Source organism: Mastomys coucha, unplaced genomic scaffold (assembly GCF_008632895.1).
Source record: "Mastomys coucha isolate ucsf_1 unplaced genomic scaffold, UCSF_Mcou_1 pScaffold17, whole genome shotgun sequence".
Taxonomy (NCBI): Eukaryota; Metazoa; Chordata; class Mammalia; order Rodentia; family Muridae; genus Mastomys; species Mastomys coucha.
The window spans coordinates 12,174,206-12,184,270 of record NW_022196899.1 but is presented as its reverse complement, the minus strand read 5'-3'; positions in this window follow the sequence as shown (position 1 = coordinate 12,184,270).

Below are 10,065 nucleotides of genomic sequence, written 5' to 3'. Positions count from 1 at the left end.
TTCTTTAAAAAAAAAAAAACAAAAAACAAAAAACAAAAAACAAAAAAAAAACCAACCTATTGAAGTTAGCCCTGGTTCTACTTCCCAGCCTCATGCTCCCAGAAATAAGACTCAGACTGAAAATATACTTACAAATACTTTGTACAAATACAGACATATAGCTAGATTCTTTTCTAACTTGTTATAACTTAAATAACCCAATTATTTTAGCCTACATTTTGTCATGTGGCTGGTTACTTGTGCTCAGGTACCATGCATCAGTCTCATCACATCTTTGTTGGCAAATCACCCCATGCCTGGCTATATCTGAGAATTCTCTCTCCTCCTGGATGTTGTACTTTCCATTTCCTGTCTAAGCCATTGGGCATAGGCTTTTTTAGTTGACAGGTGATGCATCCATACAATACACAAAATATTCTCTCTGCAATTTTCCTTTTTTAGTCCAATAAAAGTCTCTTTTCCCCCAAAATAAACATTTAAAATGTCCAGATCATAGTATTTGGTAACTTTAGAAAATATTCTATCCTATTTTGTATGTTTAAAGTTTTTTATTTGAGTTCACTTCTGGTTGCCTGTGGAGCTAGATGTACGACTCTCAACTCCTTCTCCAGAACCATGTCTGCCTGCAAGCTGATGAACTTTTCACCATGATGATAATGGACTAAACCTGAAACTGTAAGGTATCTCCAATTAAATGTTTCCTGTGTAATGATAACTTTAAAAAGCTCGTTATGTAGCTCAATTTCTTCCTTAATTTACATCACCAGCCTTAAAACATCTTCTTAGACCTAGAACATCTTTTTAATCCTCAACAACTTATGTTTAATTGTGAGACTAAAACTATTTAGTGTTCAACACAGAAGAGACCTGAGAATGAATAAACATTACCTGAGTATTCAGGCAGCACAGGAATGCATCTTCCAAAACTATAGAAATGGCACAGACAGCTGACCACGTGGGCAGTTCTCAATATTTTCTGTAACACTGGGTCATCTATCTAGCAGACCTTATATGAAGTAAGAATTGTGAAGGACCTGTTTGCTATGTCTTGACAGAGCTTGGTAGTCGAGTATTCTACATGCATCTGTCCTGTTTAAACAACATTTTGTCTGGAGATGAATTTAGGCCATTTTCTTTGCTCAGTGACTAGCTTGCCACAACTGGGTAACTCGCATGGATCTTTTGATATTTATCATTTTTTTTAAGTGGAATGAGGGTACTGACTCATAGCCAAAAGATCTCTTAATAATGAAATAATAAATGCAACATTCTATGAATCTCTGAGGTTTTTGAGTACTAACTATCTATCTATAGTATATCTGAATTATCAAACATTATTTATTCTTAGCAATTTACTATGTGAATAACCTTAAAAAGATTTTTATTGTATTTAACTAAACTAGTATCTAATATGATCATGAGTTTAATTTCTAACTATTAATTTATACTTTTAACCATTCCTAATAGTTTGCAACTTGCATTTTTATCATCCCTAACAGTTAGTAATATCAGCTTTCAAAAGGACCAGAACTTCATATTACATCTTAAAGAATTATGTAAGTATAATAATTCAAATAAACATTTATATATAAAAATAACCTTAAATCCATATCATTATCTAAATAGCCTATACAAATGTATCAAAATAATCATAATTTTAACCAATATACAAAGTTCTGTGCCAATGTAATAAAATATAAATTCAAAATGTTAAGATCTCTACAAGTGCAAGATTATGGCTACAATTGTTTTTGGTATAAAAGTAGATTTAGTAATCTACCCTTATTTGCCTAATTTCTTATAATATTTCTTTGTCTCCCCTTTTCCTTTTCAAGCCTCTTTCACTTACCTAAGGAAGGAAAAAAAAACATGAGAGGACAGGAAAGATAGAAATCCCTGAGTCAATCTCACTATTTTGTTTCCTCTCTGTCCAAGATTATAATTATTTGTAATTATCCCCTAACATGACAACATATAACTCATAAAATGACCAAAAGTATCCACCTCACCTTAAGGGACTGGGAATGACAGTCTCCTGATAATTGCGTCTTGCTGAATTGGGGCAAAGAATTTCTTCTGTGAGGTCCAAGAAAGTTAGAAAAATGGTTAGTATTAAGAAAGCTAGCTGTCTCTGTATTTTGAGAAAGTTCAGGGCTTTACTGAAGTCCGGCATGGAACAATCTGAAAGCCTGGATGAAACAAAGTCATTTGGGATCAGTAGCACTTTCTGAAGTTGTTTCTGAAGCAAATCACTAGAAACAGCAATAGTTTGAGGCAGGATTGATCAGGGAGCTGAAACAGCAGATCTTAGGATGTCAGTATCCCTGGGGGTGAACCTTGTCAGCACTACCCTCCTAGTCTTCTATTCTGCAGTATTCAAACCTTACAAATAATACTTAGCTCTCTAAAGACATTTGTATGGAAAGTGCAGCTTACATCGATGGATTAAAGATGATTTCCTGCTCTTTGAGAAGGCGAAAGACAACTGTCTTTCATTAGAAGTTACGTTAGTCAAACTTCAATATAAACCATCACTTATGTCATAATCAACAACCACCAACCCTACTTCTTGGAGCCCTAGCACTTATATATCCTCTGGAAAGTTCCCAGAATTTTAAATGTAACACAATCACAAAAATTATCTGCAGCTGGTAAAACGATGCCTTTCCTAGAGCATGAGGCAAGTCATAGTCAGCTGCTGTGGACCGGCTAAAGCAGCCCACATCCCTACATCTAAAGCAGCCTCACATCCCTACATCTAAATCAGCCCACATCCCTACATCTAAAGCAGCCCCACATCCCTACATCTAAAGCAGCCCCACATCCCTACATCTAAAGCAGCCCCACATCCCTACATCTAAATCAGCCCCATATCCCTACATCTGAGACTAAAATAAAAGCACACTCATAATATTGTGGTGCTTTTTCTTTAAACCAAAATTCCAGAATTCTTAAAAAAAAAAAAAATGTCACTACATCACTTACTTCTGGAGTTGAGTTAAAGTCATGGATCACAATCTTTTTTCTTTTTTGACCTTTTCCTTCACCCTTGCAGACCATTATGGCCTTAAAACAGCAGTTCTCACCCTGTGGGTCACAACCCTAAAGAGAGTCATATGATACAGGGGTCTCCTAAGACAACTGAAAAAAAAACACAAATATTTACATTGTAATTCATGACAGTTACAAAAATTACAGTTACTAAGTAGAAACAAAACTAATTTTATGGCTGGAGTCACTACAACATGGAGAACTGTATTAATATATCAGCATTAGGAAGGTTGAGAACCATGGCAAAGTGATGCTGGTGATTATGATATTAATGTTGTTGGTTATGATAGCTGTTTGCCTAATATAGTTCTTTTCCTGTATTAGGTGCTGTAATGATAACCCTGTGGGGGCACACTTTATTACTCTGTTTTTTTTTCACATTCAGAAAGTTTCAAGAAAGAGCTGAAAGGCTAGGCTGAGTTCTAACAGGCATATAAAGAAACAGGGTCAAAATATGTATCCAGGCAGCCTGGCTTAAGATTCTGTTTTACTGCAAGATTCTAATTCTGTTGCAACGAGTACCTGGCTACTTTTCCATTCAGGTTGCCATACCTTTCACTGCATTTCTACTCTCTAGAGAGAACTTTTGAGATGACTGTATCTGTCTAGTTCTTCGACACATTTGAGCCTGAACTGAAACTAATAGGCTATCACTGACTTGCAAAAATCTATTCCCAAAGAAACAGGAGACAGAAAAAAATGTAGCAAACATATTGGGGTTGACGGCAGTCATTTATTTCATCCTCCATGGGTAACCTAAGGGAGAATAAATGAAGGTACTGTATACCTAAGGGACCGAGAGGAAGCAGGAGCATGTGTTTCAGAATTTCATACTGCAAGGCTCAAAGTTGGAACCATAGGGTCTTAAGTTAGAGTGTAAGTGGAGAGGCGGCCTCAGTACCTCTTCACAGCACCCAAGAACCCTGGGGGGAAGGACATGGAGTGATTAGGATGTACTGATGCTTTTAGTTTGTAGCCGCATTAAAGATGGAAGATAAGTGGCTGTCTGTTTACACAATTTTGTCTTATCTACCTCCGTCTAGCCCCCAAGCCCATCTCTACAGTATCCTCCTACATTGCAATTTTACACGTTGTAGTATGGGTTGTCATTGGTCATGTTAATTCTTTCTTGGACGCTCCTGTGTACTGAGAGGCTGACCTTGAAAAGTCAAGGAGATCGTTGCATGAATATATCAAATAGCTTCCTGGATATGGATTCTTTAGTCTTAAGAAGAATATGTTTGGCACCAAATATTTCCTTGTGCTTTTAGAACGTGAAAAATTGTGGGCATAATCAACAGGTCATAAAACGAATAACATGTTACTGGTATTAAAGTCCATTCAGGAGTCTCTAATCTTAAACTCAGTTGGTCACAAATCTCATCAGATTTCCTTGGTTCACACATTTTAGTATGAATTAGCATTTTGGGGGCATGGTACTGAGATGTCCTTTTCTAAAGGCATCTCAGAGGATGTGGCTAAGAAGGCGTGACTAACCAGTTACATCTAGGAAGTCCAGGGCCTCAGAGAGTGCAGGACTCAGAGAGAAGAGTTTTAAATCCATCTTGGCATTCATAACTGAGTTAAGGAAAGCTCCTGACATTTTCTTACTTTCATTATCTGCAGAACAGTTCCAGGGAATCACTGTTGTGAACAGATGTTTCCCGCTTCTTTGTGCCTTGTTCAAAAGGACTGGAGAAGCACCAAGAAGTTTTATTAAGAACAAAGGACTCTGAACAAATGACCCTGAGATTCCATCTTACACCAATCAGAATGGCTCAGATCAAAAACTCAGGTGACAGCACATGTTGGTGAGGATGTGGAGAAAAAGAAGCACTCCTCCATGGCTGGTGGGATTGCGAACTGGTACAACCACTCTGAAATCAACCTGGAGGTTCCTCAGAAAATTGGAAATAGATCTACATGATGACACATCTATGCCAGTCTTGGCATATACCCAAAAGATGCCCCACCATACCACAGGGGCATGTGCCCCTCTATGTTCATAGCGGCCTTATCTGTAATAGCCAGAAGCTGGAAAGAACCCAGATTTCCCACAACAGAAGAATGGATACAGAAGCCCAACAAGCAGCTGACTGAGACAGAGGCAGATACTTACTCCCAGCCATTGGACTGAAGTTCAGGATCCCTGTGGTTGAATTAGGGAAAGGCTGGAAGAAACTAAGGAGGGCAACCCCATCGAAGACCAGCAGTCTCCATTAACCTGGACCCCTGAGATCTTTCAGACACTGAGTTACCAACCAGTCAGCATATACTAGCTGATATAAGGCCCCAGACACAAATATAACATATATGTCTAACTTGGGGCTCGAGGGAGTGGGGAGGTCTGCCCAGGGTGTAGAAGGTGGCGACATCCTTTTGGACACATGGGTGAGGAAGAATGGGATGTGAAACTGTGGAAGGAATTGTAAAAAAAAAAAAAAAAAAGAAAGAAAGAAAGAAAAAAAATCAAAGTTAAAAAAAAAAAAGAACAGAGCAAAGAACACAAGTTTTTGATAACCACCAAGAGACGAAGCAGATGACCAGAGTGATTGAATACTCAAGAACACAATTGCCCGAAGGTTCTTTGTTGGGAGCTGAGAGAAGAAGCAGCTTACTATTAGGTGTGTGGCGACCTGACTGGTTCTGTTTTAAAAGATAGACCTGTCTGTGTTTTTCTTTACTGTGCAGGTCTTTTCAAATGATTTTAATTGCATGCATTCATCAATTCATAGGCATACGATGGTACTCATGAAATTCTACCAAAAAGTTCACTCAGTGACAGAGTTGGCCTTACTGCCTGTATATTTAAAGCTAGTATATGCATACCTGGCCTCCATCTCTCCATCCTGGGTAGATCTTGGAACATGTTTGAGTAGAATTAGTATGTCATCAAACACTTCCCAAGGAGAAGAGCTAGACTTATTTCTCTTGTTGAATCATGACTACTTGCAGCCTAATTTGGGTGGTTAAGGGTGTGTGGTATCATAGGATACCAACAGGTTGCTTATGTACATTGTTAGATCAATCATGTGTTTATCAGATTCAAGCAGAGTCCCAAGTAGTCAAGCTTTTCCGATTTCAAAATTAGTTTATGCTGAAAATTAAGTAGCAATATTGGCAATAGAATAAGGGCTCAGGATAGAATGAAGTTTTTCAGTAAGTGTTTTCTGGTATGATTTTATTATCAATCCTCATGATTCTCTTCAAACTGCTCAAACCTTGCCCAGCCTTCCTCTAAAACGATGCCCCCACCTGCCACATTGAATGTCACTGTAGACTGCTTTTCAGGACTTGAAAACGATTCAGCAAAGAGAACCTTTTGGTTAATCTTGTTTACTAGAGTGGGATTTCAGCAGTGGCAATTTAGACTCATCGCTGCCAGATGGTGGATGGCCTTGGGAGGCTACACCATTTGCTTAGAATACCGAGTCTGAATTCTCCCTTCACTATCCACTTTAAAAAATGATTCTTAGTTAGAATTTTACTGAAGCACTCTAGTTCTGTATTTATTTACAGCAGGTTCAGTCTCACCAGGTACTTAAAACTTTAAAGCGAATTCCACAGGTCTCATTGAGCCCTCATCTTTGTGCATCTAGGAAGACACATTGGAGAGTCAGCCTCTGCCCAGATCCCAGACTCATGACAGAAATAAAGATTGAGGAAATAATTTACTTTCTAATTTGTAAAGCAAACAAGAGAAATAAAAAGAGCAGGAGGAAGCCAGCTGCTGCAACAGCAGCCAAATGGGATACTGTTCAATAGGTGAGCAATTATAGTCTGACGGCAATAGGGATAAAGATGCTCCAGGCTTGCCCGCTTTTCATTAAACAGCTAAGTGGAAGGAAGGAAGGAAGCATTTAGTGACAACAGAGGGACACTGATGACAGGGCCGAGAGGAAAAATAATGGCTCATGTTTGTGCAGCCAGAGCACTAGAGCGAAGCTTGCTCTGTGAAGGCTCTTTTATCAATCAGAGGTCACAGACAGGCTGATTTGGAGCTCGGTATGGAGGGCGTTCAGCGCAGAGACACGGAAGCAATTTCCTTTGCCCAACAAGCAAGGAGAGTGGCCAAAGAATGCCCTTTAACCCTGCCCCTGGTTTTCTTCCCGGTGTGCCAGCCAGTGTAAACCAACCCGCCCAATGCAACCCTCACTTTGGAAAGAACAGGAGAAGGACACAGTTAATCAAAGGGGAAGTCAACTTTGTTACACTTTGCCTATATGCAGGGGTCTTTACAATATCAGCTCACCGCAGAAGACTGCAGCCAATTCTCCCATATACCAAGGACAGACAATACATGGACAAAGGCTGCACTCTGGTATACCACCAGAGTATGGGCTCTCCAAAGGAGAAACCACAGCACCCTGGAAATTCAGCATGTTTATTATATAGAGTTGAACAGAGGGTTGGATTGCTGCGCATAGCTGGGCAAGGATGCATACATACATATAGATAAACAATGATGCAGGATTTATGGTAAAAAAAAAAATGGATTAAGGAAACAGATTTAGCCGAGTGGTGGTGGCGTATGCCTTTAATCCTAGCACTTGGAAGACAGAGGCAGGCGGATTTCTGAGTTCGAGGCCAGCCTGGTCTACAGAGTGAGTTCCAGGACAGCCAGGGCTACACAGAGATACCCTGTCTCGAAAAACAAACAAACAAACAAACAAACAAACAAACGAAAGAAAGAAAGGAAAGGAAACAGATTTAGACAATCTAGGTAGGAACGGCCTCTGTAGGGAGCACTCTATAGGCTATAAACATCCTGGGGAGAAAACTAAGGTGACATTCTGTATACATGATTAACACACACTCAGTTCTCACACAACGACTTTGTCATGCCTTTGAGCTTAACCTCAGGTGGACTGGTTTACCATTTCTCCGCGGGTCTGAGGCTCAGTGGTCTTTGACATGACCGGGTCATGTCAACAGACACATTCATACAGTACTTCACAGACTCAGGATTTTTTTTTTTTCCCTTTGAAGACTCTACTCAGTGCATGTTTTCTTCATTGCAAGTGAGCCCACAAAAACCACACTTTATGTCATAGAACACAGAGTAAAAAATAAAACCACACTCTAAACCCAAAGACTTCTTGTCGTGAAAGGCAGATTCCTTTCGGGATGTACTTGAAGCTTCATTCACATTGAGCTGCAAGGAGCAGGCCTAGGCCCAGGGTTAGACCCTATCAGCCATTTGTCTAGCCAGGGGCGGCTTGTAATCACATCTCTGCCCTGTGCTGAATTCTGTGGTGATAGAACTAGAGAATCTAAATGAAAGCCATTTCTTTTTATATTAGTTGTACCAATAAAAGGGAAAAGGGAGACAAACGGATGGTCCAGAGTTGCTTCTGAAAGTTAGAATACAGGTTTAAACTGAGTCCTGAAACCAATACCAAAAAGGAAGTATTTCTGACTGAAGCATGTGAATGGAGAGAGCACTCTATACTCTATAGGTTGATGGAACAGTAGAGAAAAAAGTCAGCCTTTCCCTCAATAAATTCCTCATGGATCTAACAGCTCATTTTGTTGTTTAGGAAAATTATATCATAGGATAGAAATGTAAGAGAATCAGAAGAGATTTTTAAGATGAAAGGCTATGTAAAATTAATTCAGGAAAATGGGAATATATATATATGTACACACACATATATGAATGTTCTTATAAAATTATTGATAGTAAAATATCTAAGGTATTAATGTTTTCTGCAATAGAATAGTTAAATATTTTTAAGGTAGGATATTAAGCATATTTTAGGAGAGACTTCATTTCGAAAATTTTCATGTACTTAGTAGTTACATTATCTTGGGTATCTGAAACTATGTCAACAGTTTCATCTTTAAACATCTCATATAAATTCCCTTACCTGATTATAGGACTATATAGGTTTTCTTTTTTCTTTTCCATTTATTTTCCAACAGTTTCTGTTTAGCTCAGGTTGGCTCTGAATTGAGAGTCTTCTGCTTCAGCATTTTTAATGCTGAGGTTATAGGTGGGCATCACTTCACCATCCAATAAAATATTTTGTTTGTCTTTTATCAGAGTGTATTAAAAAAAAATTGTCTGATGAATACCAGCCTGTCATTGAGCTTTCTCTGGAGCTGAGGGTGATCTTGACCCTGGAATCTTCCTATATCTACCCCCTGAGAGCAGGGATTATAGTAGCGTGCCACCAATCCTGGTTTTATGTGGCTTGAAGAGTTGAACCTAGGGCTTTTTTGCATGCTAAGAAGCCAAACTACACCTCAAGCTACAAGCTCAAGAGCTACACCTCAAGCACCAGAGAGGGTATCGTAATCAGTATATTTTCCATGAATTATTTTTAAAATGGTAAGTTGCTTTTGTTTTACATAAATGCAAACATCATAAAAATATCTCAATTTTGTTTACTTGTTTGCAGTCTCCCTTTCCTAACCCTGGCTGATCTGTAATTTTGCTTTTTTCCTCAAAGTCATATAAATAGATTCATGTAAGATGATAAAATTCTTTGTATATTTCTCCCTGTTTATAGTGTAATTATGAGATTTATCCACATTCTTGTGTGTTTTGTGGAATTTATTTCTTTTAATTGATAAATAATATTCCATATTATTTTTCACAGACTATCTATCCATCATGTTCAGATCATTTGAAATATTTGTCTGAGTATAATTTCCCCCAAAAACATCCACACACATCTTTGTGTCACATCTTTTCCTATTTCTCCATTTCTTGGCAATGTGTAAAGCAGATTGGGCTCCATAAGAAAGTGGGTGTATCATTTTGCATTCCAAATGATAATATATGAAAATTCCTGATGCTTTCCATCCTGGTCAAATCTGTTTCATGTAAGCCTGTTTCAGCTGGGATATAGTCTTAGCTCATTGTATAAATGGTCTCTAATACCACCCTCGACTTGATATAAAGAGGAGCTTGCAGGATGTTTGTTTTAAACAAGAAAACTCTTTTTTTTTATTATTAGATATTTTCTTTATTTACATGTAAATTTCTCCATTCCTAGTTTCCCCTCC